The sequence below is a fragment of the Pelodiscus sinensis genome, chromosome Z (genome assembly GCF_052426305.1).
Source record: "Pelodiscus sinensis isolate ZL-2025 chromosome Z, ASM5242630v1, whole genome shotgun sequence".
NCBI classification, from domain to species: Eukaryota; Metazoa; Chordata; order Testudines; family Trionychidae; genus Pelodiscus; species Pelodiscus sinensis.
Genome location: NC_143085.1, coordinates 21,947,736 through 21,962,883, shown reverse-complemented (window position 1 = coordinate 21,962,883; position 15,148 = coordinate 21,947,736).

The following is a 15,148-nucleotide window of genomic DNA, read 5'->3' as shown; positions in this document are numbered from 1 at the left end:
CTGTGGGCCCCTGGGTTACAGTCTATGCCCAGGCAGCTCCTCCAGTCACTGCCTGTCACATTACTGGATCTTGAGGGGAGCAGCCAGATCACTGCTGCACCCATAGGTGGGGGTATTGGCCCCAGAAAATGGTAGAAAAGGGGGCCATGTGGGGTGCTGAATAGAAGCTTATTGTCTGATAGTCCTATGTAAGCTATTTATGTGGTTGTATAACGTCTGTGTGTGTAGTTAGGAATCTGTAGTCTGTGTGGATCCTGAATATTTCTCTGCATGTGGTTGAGCATTGGGCAGAGCCCGGCCTGTGGACATGCTAATTAGCGAGTCCCTGTGGGACAATGGCACTGAATGGGCCAAGGACACACCTAAAGCATGAGGGCGGACACCTAAGAGTGGCCAGCAGAGAGAGGCTGAGGACCAGGTGATCTCCTGCAGCCAAGAAGAGGCCAGGAAGGAGGGATAAATAGGCCATGTGGTCGATGCCATCTTGGTTCTCAGCTCAGCACTTCATCCCAGAGGCAGCATTGCATATTGAAATCTTTGAAATGTAAATAACTGTACTGTATTCACTTATACAGCCTTAATACTAGTGATGAATGAATCTCAAAAGCTTCCAATGTTTGATTTAGGGAATAATTCTCTAGGAGTAACAGATGTTGCTGCAAATTTTCAAGACCAGAATTCTTCATCTGAACAGAGTTTTTTAACACTTCCTCATTTGAGTCCACTAAAACATACATGAGCCAGTTTGTGTCACAAGGATATTGTCCTTAGTAAGGGACAACACAGTGGATAGTGCATCACCCCAGGGATGCTCCTATTCCATCTTTGTTCTTCTGCTTACTCCAGAGGGTAGTAAATTTGCTACTGTCTGATGTCTTAGGTGGTGGGGACAGACCCCATTCTTCAATATCCTTTTATCTGCTCTGGAAAGAGTAGTCGTTTTGCCTTGACCTAAGGCTAGAGTTTGTAACACGGGGGCATAAGAAAGGTTCCTAATCCCCACAATGCCAGTCATAGGTGTTACAAACTAAAATGTAGTAAACACTTGACTCTGTTGATTCAGTTCAGTGAAAGGTTTGAGTGACTTGTTCTACCCAAACTGGTTTATCCATCATTACCTAAGACACAATTTTGATCATTTGTAATTGCTTACAGATGGAAGCCATGACATATTTTACAAGACCCTGGAGGCTGAATATGTATGTCTCTAAATATTTTAGATGTGTCTGTCTGTGTATCTATCTGTGAGTCCATTTGCTTAAGAACTCCTCCTAAATGGCAAGTGCTAGGACAATCAAATTTAGTTAACAAATTCCTCTTCTTCTAACTTAAAGCAAGGTCAGAGTTTGGTTGTGCGAGGACAAGTGGAAGCCACAGGAAAAGGACTGCTATTCAGAGGGACACGATATGAGAGTGGCCACTGGGCAGCAAGCTCTTGGGGAGAGCTATCCTGCTGAGCGTCGACTGGGGGCAGCCATATTACTAAGAGAATGGCCAGTAGGGCTGGGGATCTTGACTGCCAACACACCAACTAAAAAATGGTTACTTACCTAGTAACTGTTGTTCTTTGAGATGTGTTACTCATGTCCATTCGAATGACGTGTGTGCACACCATGTGCACAGATTCTGGTGCTTTTTTCCCCAGTGGTATTTGTCGGGCCAGCAGGAAGTCCCCTAGAGTTGCACTAGATATCGATGCATATATACCCCTGCTGCTCCTCCACCCCATCAGTTCCTTCTTGCAAGAATTCTCCAATGAAGGGAAGGTGGGTGGACATTGACATGAAGAACAACAGTTACGAGGTAAGTAACCATTTTTTCTTCTTAGAGTACTTGCTCATGTCCATTCAAATGAGATGACTCCCTAGCTGAAACATAAAGAGTGGGGTTGGAGACTAATGTTTTCTTTATGCAGAGATCAATTGCAACACTTCCCTACCAACAGCAGCATCATCCCTGGCCTGCTGAGCGAAGGCGTAATGTGCTGTGAAAGTGTGCAGAGAAGACCACATAGCTCCCCTACAAATGTCCAGTATGGGGACCTGTGCCAGGATGGCCACCACCAAGGTGTGCGCCCAAGTGGAATGATCCGTGGTGTGGGGGGCTGCCTTATCAGTGAGGTCATAGCACTCCCTAATACAGGAAGTGATCCATTATGATAGGCACTGGGCTCATACTGGCAGGCCCTTCATGCTCTCCACTATTGAAATAAGAGCTGTGGTGATTTCCAAAACCATCTTGTCCTGTCTATGTAAAAGGTTAGTGCCCTTCTGGCATCCAAAGAGTGCAAGGGATGTTCCCTAGGTGTTGAATGGGGTTTTGGAAAAAATAACGGGAGGTAAATACCTTGTGACATGTGGAAGGTGGAGACAATCTTAGGGAGAAAGGCAGGGTGAGGGCAAAACCGAACGTTGTCCTTGCAGAAGACAGGATGGGCAGGAGGTCTGCAGTTAGTGCCCTCAGTTCTGACACTCTCCTAGCCAGCATAATCCCCACTATAAAGGCAATCTTGTATGGTAAGTGCATTAGGGAGAATATAACATAGCCGGAAGCTCAAGAGGGAGTGAAGGAGGGAGCTCATGAGCCTGGTGAATACCAGATTGAGGTCCCAAGAAAGCACTAGTTGCCTAATGTGAAGAAACAATCTGTCCACACTCCAGAGGAGCCTCTTGACTATCAGGTCCACAAACACCCAGTGGAAGGCTGCTACATCTACTAGGTGCACCATGAGGGAGGATGTAGAGAGGCCTCTCTGTCTCAATTCAAGAAGATGGTCCAGGATACCTGGGATGGATGTCTGTAAGGGTTGTAAACCCCTCTGCAAGGTCCACTCAGAAAATTGTCTTCACTTAGCAGAGTATGCCACCCTGGCTGGAGAGTTCCAGCTTTCCAGCACAATCCTCCTCACACCCTCCGAGCAAGCCTGCTTCACCCCTGTCAGCCACAAACATTCCATGATCCGGTGCTATCAGAATGACCCCATCCCTGAAACTCTTTACTCAGATGAGAACGTTGTGTATCGGGGGAAGGATGGTAATTCATGGAGAAGGACTGGGGGCCACCTGGTTTGCAATGCATCCCCTTTGATCCCCAGACCTGACCAGGATAAGAATAATATTCCCAGCACTTCCAGTTCCTGTGGGAAGCAAAGTGGTCAACTTGGGGATAACCCCACCTCTAGAAGATGTCAGCCAGCACATTGTCCTTGAGGGACCACTTGTGGAAAGTGAAGGAGCAGCTGAGTGTGTCTGCCAGGACATTCCTGTTCCCAGGTAGGTATGCAGCCTCCAGTTGGATGTCATGGGCAATACAGAATTCCCAAAGGCTTCCTGGCACAGGGGAGAAAAATGAGATCCATGCTATTTGTTGATATAGAACATTGCTTCCAAGTTGTCCATCAGAACAGAGACCACCTTTTGTCTCAGGTTAAAGAAAAACACTCAGCAGGCCAGCCCAACTGCCCTGAGCTTCCTGACAACATACCATGAGTCTGGCCATCGGAGAAATGTGCACCCCATCCTGTGTCTGAGGCAGCAGTGACTATTTGCACTGAAGGGCTCTGGCTGGTGAAGGAATCACTCGTGCATACTACTGCCTCTTGCAACACCATTAGATGGAGTGGATGACATTCTGAGGGACTGTGCAGATCACAGCCCATGGGGCATAGGCATAGTTATGAGTGCATGCCAATCAGGCTTGCAGAGGTCTAAGCCTCAGATGGGCATGACAGACTACATAAGTGCAGGCTGCCCAGTGGTCCAGCAGCTTTATGTTGCAGCTTTATAATACTACTTCGCTGTAGTGAGAGGCATGGTCATGATGTCTTATATAATGAGTCTCAAAGGGTGTGTCTAGACTACATGCCTCCTTCGACGGAGGCATGTAGATTAGCCAGATCGGAAGAGGGAAATGAAGCCGCGATTAAAATAATCGCGGCTTCATTTAAATTTAAATGGCTGCCCCGATCTGCCGATCAGCTGTTTGTCGGCAGATCGGGGCAGTCTGGACGCGATGCGCCGACAAAGAAGCCTTTCTTCATCGGCACAGGTAAACCTGGTTTCACGAGGCTTACCTGTGCCGATGAAGAAAGGCTTCTTTGTCGGCGTGTCACGTCCAGACTGCCCCGATCTGCCGACAAACAGCTGATCGGCAGATCGGGGCAGCCATTTAAATTTAAATGAAGCCGCGATTATTTTAATCGCGGCTTCATTTCCCTCTTCCGATCTGGCTAATCTACATGCCTCCGTCAAAGGAGTCATGTAGTCTAGACACTCCCCCAGTCATAAAGCTGGCCCTGGGGAGCAAGGCTGTGGTCGAATCCAAGTGGGCCCCCACAAAGTCTATCACCTGGGTGGGTGTAAGAGCAGACTTCTCTTCGTTTGTGAGAAGGCTGAGTCTGTGAAACAGACTTTTGACAAGGTCTATGTGTTGTAACAACTGGTCCCTTGAGTGGCCCCTGATTAACCAATCGTCTTGGTAAGGAAATACCTAAACTCTGCGTCTCCTTAGGAAGACGGCTATGGTGGCCATACACTTTGTGAAGACACTTGGTGCTGTGGAGAGACCAAAGGGGAGGACCAAAAACTAGAAATGGTCCAGTTTCTCATACCTCTAGTGGACTGGTATTATGGAGATATGAAAATACTCATCTTTCAGATCGAGGGCAGCATACCAGTTCCCTTTCTCCATGGAAGGGATAATGGAGGCCAATGTGACCATCCTGAACCTTGTCTTTGTTATGATGGTATTGAGGACTCATAGGTCCAAAATAGGTCTGAGGCCTCCTTTCAATTTCAGGAACAGTAACTGGAATAGAAATCTCTCCTCCTGAAACCATGAGGGACCTGTTCCATAGCCCCCCCGGACATCTCTTGACCTATGGGATGCTTGTGAGAGGGTGTGGCGGGTTTTAAGGGTGCAAGCTCCGCACCCTGCTACTCTCCCATGCCCCGGGGCGGAGCCAGCGGAGGGGGGGTGGGGCTCCGCGAACCCACCACCTCCGCGAGTCTAGTTGGCCCTGTATTCAGGGTCCGTAAGGCCGTGTCCAGACTCAGGGGTTCTTTCGAAAAAAGTAGCCTTTTTTCGAAAGAACTTCCCCTGCGTCCAGACTCAAGCCGCGTTCTTTCGAAATTATTTCGAAAGAACGCGGCTTTTCTTTCGATGGCGGTAAACCTCAATTTACGAGGAAGAACGCCTTCTTTCGAAAGTTCCTCTTTCGAAAGAAGGTGTTCTTCAATGTAAAGAGGCCGTCTTCGAAAGAGAGCATCCAGACTCGCTGGGTGCTCTCTTTCGAAAAAGCGGATTTCTCTTTCGAAAGATCCGCCTGCAGTCTAGACGCGATCTTTCGAAAGAGGCTCTTTCGAAAGAGGCTTTCGAAAGAGCCTCTTTCGAAAGAAGCCTGCAGTCTAGACATAGCCTAAATGGGCAGGGGGCCAGGTGCGATCACCCCTTGCCCTGTATGGGGCTAAGGGGGCTCGGCGGACCCAATCCGGTGCCTTCCCGGGCATCCCTCGTTCCCTCTCGGGGGGGGGGGGGGGTAGTGCATCAGGCTATTACAGCCGCGGGGACCTGCGCCGAGGTAGGGGTGTGGGAGTGGGGGACCCGGGCCCGCCCTCACCACCGGGTCCCAGCCTGAGGCCCTAAGTGGGGTGGGTGCTTTAAAGCGATCCCCCCACGGCAGGCGGGGCAGCTGCCCGAAACTCACCTGCCCACGGGCGCCAGAATGGTCCCGCCTCGGGCTCCTTCCACTCCCGCGCCGACGGCACCCCTGGCCGGTGCAAGGTCGAATCACTCACTCCGCCGCAGATGCCGTGCCTGTCCCAGGGCGAGTCGCCAGCTGCCTGCGTCGTCCTTCTGGGTGCTTGGGTTGCCGGGAAGCCAGGGTGGCTGCCCTCTCGCTCCCCCCCCTCCTGAGCGTCTCCTCACCCCGGTTATGGTCGCGGCCGGGTGACGTCCGGGGTGTAAGCCCCGCCTCCTCCGGGGTTCTCGGATCTGGCGTGCGCTCGCCCCCGCTTTCTGCTGTGGCGGCGCCGGCAGCGCAGCGCCGAGCGGCTTTCTGCCGCGTGCGGCGGTCACTTCCTGCTCGGGGGGGGGCCTTCCCCCGCTCTTATTGCGGACCCTGCTGGGTCCATCACAGAGGGGTCCCTAAAGAGGGACGGAGATGAGAAGTGGAAGGGATAACATACCCCACTGCCATCAGTCTCAGCACCTAATAGTTGGTTGTAAATTGAGCCTGGGCCTGGTAAAATTGGGAGAACCTGTCCCCAAAGAGTGGGGTCAAGGTGGGAACTGGTATTCTGTCCTTGTGCATATCTTCCAAATGAAGTTTTGGGCTGTTGAGGATAGGGCATCCCATTGCACCTTTCCAAGTAAGAGTGCAATCTATGCCTTCTATTGCCCCCACTAGCATTATTATTGCCATTATTCTTGCTCCACTCCTTCCTTGGCCTCACCTATAACCTTGGTTGGTCAGTCTAATGGAGGTCCTAGGGGCATAGGTATATTTGGGTATGTCTACACTACAAAGTTAGTTTGAACTAACGGACGTTATTTCGAACTAACTTTCATAGGTGCTACACTAGCGCTCCGTTAGTTCGAACTTAATTCGAACTAACGGAGCGCTTAGTTCGAACTAGGTAAACCTCATTTTACGAGGATTAAGCCTAGTTCGAACTAGCTAGTTCGAATTAAGGGCTGTGTAGACCCTTAATTCGAACTAGTGGGAGGCTAGCCCTTCCCAGCTTGCCCTGGTGGCCACTCTGGCCAACACCAGGGAAACTCTATTGCCCCCCTCCCGGCCCCGGAGCTCTTAAAGGGCCACGGGCTGGCTACACAGTTTGTGCCAGTTGCAAGGCTGCCAGCACCCAGCCAGCAGACCCTGCACCTGCCACAACATGAGCCAGCCACCCGAGGACACCCAGCCCTCCACTGCTCCCCAGGACCAGCCAGACTGCTCCCAGGAGCCTGCCCGGGGACGGAAGAGGCGGGCACCCGCTTGGTCAAGTGCGGAGATCGTGGACCTCATCGAGGTTTGGGGGGAAGCCTCCAATGTCCACAATCTCCGCACTAGCCACAGGAACGCGGCTGTCTACGGCCGCATGGCTGCCGGCCTGGCCGCCAGGGGACACCAGCGCAGCCGGGAGCAGGTGCGCTGCAAGATCAAAGACCTGCGTCAGTCCTACTCCCGGGCCTGCCTGCCAGGGGCCGACCCAGAGGCCTGCCCCCACTTTCACGCCCTGGACCGCCTCCTGGGGGCTCATGCCGTCCCCGCCCCCGGGACATGATAGACCCCGGGGCAGAGGGACCGCTCCAGGAGACGGAGGAGGAGGAGGAGGGCTCTGAGAACCAGGACCTGGGACCCCCGAGGCACCCCACAGAGCCGCTCGCCTGTGTCGTCCGAGGCCGGGGAGGCGTCCACCTGTGAGTACCATCGTGTTCCCCTTATGTGTACGGGGGGCTGGGGCGAGAGGGAGCCAGGCCCTGGTCAGCCTGGCATTGAAGGCCTGGTGGGAGGGATTGAGGTGCCCCGTGTACGGCTTCATCAGCCACCGTTGCAGTGGGTAGGCAGCATCCCCCACCAGGCACACTGGAATGTCCACGTCCCCGACCCTGATGTGGTGGTTGAGGAAGAAGGTCCCATCCTACAGCCGCTGGCACACGGAGGAGTTGCGGTACACCCGGGCGTCGCGTGCTTTGCCAGACCAGCCCACATTAATGTCTGTGAACTGGCCCCGGTAGTCACATATGGCCTACAGGATCACGGAGAAGTACCCCTTGCGGTTCACATAACGGGACGCCTGGTGTTCCGGGGCACGGATGGGGATGTGCGTCCCGTCAATGGCCCCCCCGCAGTTGGGGAAGCCGAGGGCGCCGAATCCCCGGATGACGGCGTCCGGGTTGGCGAGGTGGACAACCCTGCAGAGCAGCACCCGGTTGATGGCCTTGACCACCTGCGGAGAGAGACACAGCAAAGCGCCAATCAGTGGGGCACCCGGTTGGCTGGGAGCATTCGTGCCCTGGCAGTGCCCCATACCCCACTCCCGGAAGCAACCCCCCTGGCGGCGTGTAGTACGGCCGGGACAGACCGACCCCTCCGGTGCGGGGTGCGTTCGCCTCTTCCCGCCCCCCTTTGTCCCTGGGGCGGCCCATCCCCTCCTCGCAGCCCCCCTCCCTCCCTGGGGCAGTGGCCGACGAGTGCCATACCTGCATGAGAACTGCTCCAACGGTGGATCTCCCCACGCCGAACTGGTTCCCCACGGATCGGTAGCTGTCCGGCGTGGAGAGCTTCCAGAGGGCGATGGCCACCCACTTCTGGAGGGGGATGGCGGGCCTCATGCGAGTGTCCCTTCTGCACAGGGCAGGGGCGAGCCACTCGTAGAGCTCCAGGAAGGTGTCCCTCCTCATCCTGAAGTTCTGAGTCTACTGTCGGTCTTCCCAGCGCTCCAGGACGATGCGGTCCCACCAGTCGGTGCTGGTGTCCAGATGCCAGATGTGGCGGGGCACGCCTGTGCCGGGGTGCCGCCGGGGCTCCTCTATGGCAAGCAAGCAGGAAAAGCTGAGAACTGGCTGTCCAGGGGGGTCCCTTTAAGCTCGAGCCTCAGATAGCCTCAGACAGCAGCCACACAAAGCAACTACTGACCTGATGCCCTGCCAGAACCGGTTCCAGCTGCCCTTAAATACCCCCCTGCGTCCAATCAGTGTGGACTAGTTTTTAGTTCTAGACGCGTTAGTTCGAATTAGCTTAGTTCGAATTAACTAATTCGAACTAAGTTAGTTCGAATTAGTGCTGTAGTGTAGACATACCCTTTCTGTGGTGCAGGAGTATGAATACCAAGGGACCTCAAGGTGGCCCTGGAATCTTTCAAGTAATGATGTTTGGTATCTGTCAGTGTCCCCTCAAACAGTAGGCTCTTCAACAAGTTCTGGACCTCTGGAGGTATGCCTGACACTTGTATACAGGCTCTACAGTACATTACAATACCAGTGGCCGTAGTACCCTCTGCCAAATTTGCTATGTCGAGTGTGGACTATAACGGAAGATCACACTTCCTTCCTCCAACAGCTCGATAAACTCTTGACAGGAATCCTGAGGATGATGCTCCCTGAATTTGTCCATTGCCAACCAGGTGTTGTATGCGTACCTGCTTAGTATTGCCTGTTGGTTGGTGATGCATGGTTTCAGGCCCTCTACCGCATATGCCTTCCTACCCAGTAGGTCAAGTCTCTTTGGCTTCCTACTCTTTGGCGTTGACCCCGGCTGACCTTTCCTCTCCTTTTGACTGGTTGCCTGCACCACAAAAGAGCCTGGGAGTGGGTAGGAGTATAAATGCTCATGCCCCATCTGGGGGACAAAATAACAGCTCTCCACTCCCTTCTGGGTAGGCAAGAATGGATGTTGGTATCTGCCACAAATTATTGGTAAGCACCTATCTCGGAGGTGTGTCCACCATTAATGTCCACCACAGGATCAGTGTGTTCATTAACCACTTCTACTTGGACCCCTAAATTGGTTGCTAGTCTGTGGATCAGATCCTGGTGGGTCCTGGCATCCATAGATGTTACAGATGGGGCAGTGTCTGCCAAAGATTCACCATGGGAGGATGATGATGATTTCCTGAGCACGGGTTGGTCATTAGGAAGTTCCACTGCCTACAATGCTGGCAGAACTAGGGGGTGATCTAGGGGCCCTGGGTCCTCACCCTCAGCCAGAGGCAGTTGTATGCTTTTTTGTGGGTTTCCCCTATCCTCAGAGATGGTAGCCCTCGTAATGAGGTCATTGATGATGTGCCCATAGAGTAGGACATCATCGAGCTCTGGGCTGAAGGTATTAGGCTCTGTGCCTAATGTTAGTCCCCAAAGGTCCAGAAAGGACACTGCGGTTGTAATTGAGGTGGTCAGGTTTGCTGCATCTGTTACCCCGGGTGCCTGGACTGGTGCTGCAAGCGGGATCAGTGTTGTGAAGTGGATCTGTGTGAAGAGGCCCTCAACTGCATTGAATCAGTATCAGACTCTGATGAATAGTCTGACACAGACCTGGGAGGCGCCAATGAGAGCACCTGCGACAGGTGCTGGGGTTCGTGCTGAGTCATTGCCTCCAGCTTGCCCTGAGGGATTGGTACCGGTGGTTCCATAGATTCTGGGGATGGCATGTCCACTACATGGTGTATCGCTGCCACCGGTGTCATGGCTCGCGGTGCTGCAGGTCGTGCAGTTGGGTATGCAGGTACCAGTAATGTCAGTGCTGTGGACATGGCCAGTACTGCAGGTGTTACCCGCACCATTGATGTTTCAGGTGCCATCTGCATCACCGGTGTCACAAGTGCTGTTGCCAAAGGGCCTATCTGTGGTGCCACATATCTGGCCTGCCACTACTCAGGGTCCAGTTCCAGAGGTGAGTCCAGTGAGCTCTGTAAGATCTCTGGCAGCATCGAAAGTAATCAGGAGTCGAAGGTGGCCTAACATCCTGCGGCACCATGTCGAGCACTGGACTCATAGACTCATAGACTTTAAGGTCAGAAGGGACCATTATGATCATCTAGTCTAACCCCCTCCACAGTGCAGGCCACAAAATCTCACCCACGCCTCCTAGAATAATCCTCTCACCTACGTCTCAGATATTGAAGCCTTCAAATACTTTGAAGACCCCAAGATGCAGAGAATCCTCCAGCTGTGATCTGTACCTCATGCTACAGAGGAAGGCGAAAAACCTCCAGGGCCTCTGCCAATCTACCCTGGAGGAAAATTCCTTCCCGACCCCAAATATGGCAATCAGCTAAACCCTGAGCATTTGGGCAAGACTCATCAGCCAGACACCCAGAAAGTTCTCTATAGTAACTCCTATCATCCCTCCATTGACCTATTTCCCACTGATAATGAATGGTCAATTAGTTACCAAGATCATGTTATCTCATCAAACCATCCCCTTCATAAACCCATCTAGTTTAATCTTGAAACCAGATAGATCTTTTGCCCCCACTACTTCCCTTGGAAGGCCGTTCCAGAACCTCACTCCTCTAATGGTTAGAAACCTTTGTCTAATCTCAAGTCTAAACTTCCTACTAGCCAGCTTATATCCATTTGTTCTTGTGTCCACATTGGTATTAAACTTAAATAATTCCTCTCCCTCCCTGGTATTTATCCCTCTAAGGGTATGTCTACACTAGAAAGTTAGTTCGAACTAACGGACGTTAGTTCGAACTAACTTTCCTATGCGCTACACTAGCGCTCCGTTAGTTCGAACTTAATTCGAACTAACGGAGCGCTTAGTTCGAACTAGGTAAACCTCATTTTACGAGGACTAACGCCTAGTTCGAACTAGCTAGTTCGAACTGGGTCCAGGAGGACCTCAGGCTGCGCCAGAGGAGTCTGGAGGCCCTGGAGGAGCAGGGACGTGCCCTGCGAGGCCACCTCCAGAGCCTGCTGGACCGCTTTCCATTTCCTCCTCCCCCTGCTCCCCCTCTTGCTCCCCCTCTTGCTCCCCCTGCTCCCCCTCTTTCTCCCCCTCTTGCTCCCCCTGCTCCCCCTCTTTCTCCCCCTCTTGCTCCCCCTGCTCCCCCTGCTCCTCCTGCTTCCGCTCCTGCTTCCGCTCCTGCTTCCTCCACACCCCCTGTCCTCTCTGCCCCCCCCTCCACAACCATTCCCCACCGACGCCCCCGGACCCGCAGTGTGGCGAGACGGGAGAGGCACCCAGACTCCCACCCCTGAGCTTTCCTTTCCCTTCCTCCCTTCCCTCCCCTCCCCTTCCAGCTCCCTCGTCCCAGGTTTCCCCCTCCCTTCTCCCACCTTCATTCCTCCCTCCCCCACCCCAGTTCTCTGAAATAAACAGACGTTTTTGTTTGAAAAACAGGTGTCTTTATTGTACAGTAGATAGGGAGGGGAAAGGGGAAGGGGGGGGTAGGGTGGAAGAAGGCCCCGGTGGGGCATGCAGGGAGAGGTCAGTCCTCCTCCTCCTCCACCTGGAAGCTCTCCCGCAGGGCTTCCCAGATCCGGATGGCCCCCCGCTGGGCTTCCCGGACGGCGGCGGTGCGGGACTGACCGTAGTGTCCAGCCATGCGGTCAGCCTCAGCCATCCAGGCTGGCAAGAAAGCCTCCCCCTTCCGCTCACACAAATTGTGGAGCACACAACATGCCGCCACCACGGGAGGGATGTTGTGCTCGGCCAGGTCCAGACGGGTGAGGAGGCATCGAAAGCGGGCTTTCAGTCGCCCGAAGGCCCCCTCCACCACGATGCGGGCCCTGCTCAGCCTGTTATTGAAGGCCTGGCGGGAGGGATTGAGGTGCCCCGTGTAGGGCTTCATGAGCCACGGCTGCAGTGGGTAGGCGGCATCCCCCACCAGGCAGACGGGCATGTCCACGTCCCCGACCCTGATGTGGCGGTCGGGGAAGAAGGTCCCGTCCTGCAGCCGCTGGCACACGGAGGAGTTCCGGTACACCCGGGCGTCGTGTGCTTTGCCGGACCAGCCCACATTTATGTCCGTGAACTGTCCCCGGTGGTCACACACGGCCTGCAGGATGATGGAAAAGTACCCCTTGCGGTTCACGTACCGGGACGCCTGGTGTTCCGGGGCACGGATGGGGATGTGCGTCCCGTCGATGGCCCCCCCGCAGTTGGGGAAGCCGAGGGCGCCGAATCCCCGGATGACGGCATCCGGGTCGGCGAGGCGGACCACCCTGCGGAGCAGCACCCGGTTGATGGCCTTGACCACCTGCGGAGAGAGACACAGCAAAGCGTCAATCAGTGGGGCGCCCGGGTGGCTGGGAGCATTCATGCCCTGGCAGTGCCCCGCGCCCCACTCCCGGAAGCAACCCCCCTGGCGGCGTGTAGTATGGCCGGGACAGCCCGACCCCTCCGGTGCGGGGCGCCTTCGCCTCCTCCCGCCCCCCCCTTTGTCCCTGGGGCGGCCCATCCCCTCCTCGCAGCCCCCCTCCCTCCCGGCTCGGTGGCTGACGAGCGCCGTACCTGCATGAGCACTGCTCCGACAGTGGATCTCCCCACGCCGAACTGGTTCCCGACGGATCGGTAGCTGTCCAGCGTGGAGAGCTTCCAGAGGGCGATGGCCACCCGCTTCTGGAGGGGGATGGCGGGCCTCATGCGAGTGTCCCTTCTTTGCAGGGCAGGGGCGAGCCACTCGCAGAGCTCCAGGAAGGTGTCCCTCCTCATCCTAAAGTTCTGGGTCCACTGTCGGTCGTCCCAGTGCTCCAGGACGATGCGGTCCCACCAGTCGCTGCTGGTGTCCAGACGCCAGATGCGGCGGGGCACGCCGGTGCCGGGGCACCGCCGCGGCTCCTCCACGGCCCCCAGGGCGGCCAGGCGGAGAGGCAGGGGGCTGACGTTCCCCAGGTAGTGCCAGGCAGCCTCGAGCCATTGCTGGCAGGCTTGCAGCAGCAAGTCCAGAACGTGCACCAGAAGGTGCAGGGCGAGCCGTGGCTCCATGTTGCCACCTGCGGCGGTCCCCCCCGAAGGGAAGCACCGACACAGACAGGCACAGAGACCGACGCTTTGCTGTCCCTCGGCGAGGTTGGCAAGCAAGCAGGAAAAGCTGAGAACCGGCTGTCCAGGGGGGGTCCCTTTAAGCACGAGCCTCAGATAGCCTCAGACAGCAGCCACACAAAGCAACTGCTGACCTGATGCCCTGCCAGAACCGGTTTCAGCTGCCCTTAAATGCCCCCCTGCGTCCAATCAGTGTGGACGCGCTAGTTCGAACTAGCAAAACGCTAGTTCGAACTAGTTTTTAGTTCTAGATGCGCTAGTTCGAACTAGCTTAGTTCAAATTAACTAATTCGAACTAAGTTAGTTCGAACTAGCGCTGTAGTGTAGACGTACCCTAATATATTTAAAAAGTGCAATCATGTCCCCACTCAGCCTTCTTTTGGTTAAAGTAAACAAGCCAAACTCCTTGAGTCTCCTTTCATAAGACAGGTTTTCCATTCCTCGGATCATCCTAGTGGCCCTTCTTTGTACCTGTTCCAGTTTGAATTCATCCTTCTTAAACATGGGAGACCAGAACTGCACACAGTATTCCAAATGGGGTCTCACCAATGCCTTGTATAATGGCACTAACACCTCCTTATCCCTACTGGAAATACCTCGCCTAATACATCCCAAGATCGTATTAGCCTTTTTCACGGCCATGTCACAATGGCAGCTCATAGTCATTCTATAATCAACCAGGACTCCAAGGTCCTTCTCCTGCTCTGTTACTTCCAACTGATGTGTCCCCAGCTTATAACTAAAATTCTTGTTATTAATCCCTAAATGCATAACCTTACACTTCTCACTATTAAATTTCATCCTATTGCTGTCACTCCAATTTACAAGATCATCCAGATCTTCATGTATGATATCCCGATCCTTTTCTGAATTGGCAATAAGCTCCCAACTTTGTGTCATCCGCAAATTTTATTAGGACACTTCCACTTTTGGTGCCAAGATCAGCAATAAAAAGATTAAATAAAATTGGCCCCAAAACTGATCCCTGAGGAACTCCGCTAGTAATCTTCCTCCAACCTGACAGTTCACCTTTCAATATGATCCACTGTAGTCTCCCCTTTAACCAGTTGCTTATCCACCTCTCAACTTTCATATTAATCCCTATCTTTTCCAATTTAACCAATAATTCCCCATGTGGTACTGTATCAAATGCCTTACTAAAGTCGAGGTAGATTAGATCCACTGCATTTCCTTTATCTAAAAAATCTGTTACTTTCTCAAAAAAGGAGATCAGGTTGGTTTGGCACGATCTACCTTTTGTAAAACCATGTTGTAATTTGTCCCAATTGCCATTAGCCTCAATGTCTCTAACTACTTTCTCCTTCAAAATTTTTTCCAGGATCTTACATACTACAGATGTCAAACTAACAGGCCTATAGTTACCCGGGTCACTTTTTTTCCCTTTCTTAAAAATCAGAACTATATTAGCAATTCTCCAGTCAAATGGTACAACCCCTGAGTTTAGAGATTTATTAAAAAATTTTGCTAATGGACTTGCAAGTTCATGTGCCAGTTCCTTTAATATTCTTGGATGAAGATTATCTGGTCCCCCCGATTTACTCCCATTAAGCTGTTCAAGTTTGGCTTTTACCTCGGATATGGTAATATCTACCTCCTTAACTTTAGTCCCATTTGCTAACTTACCATTATCCCTAAGCT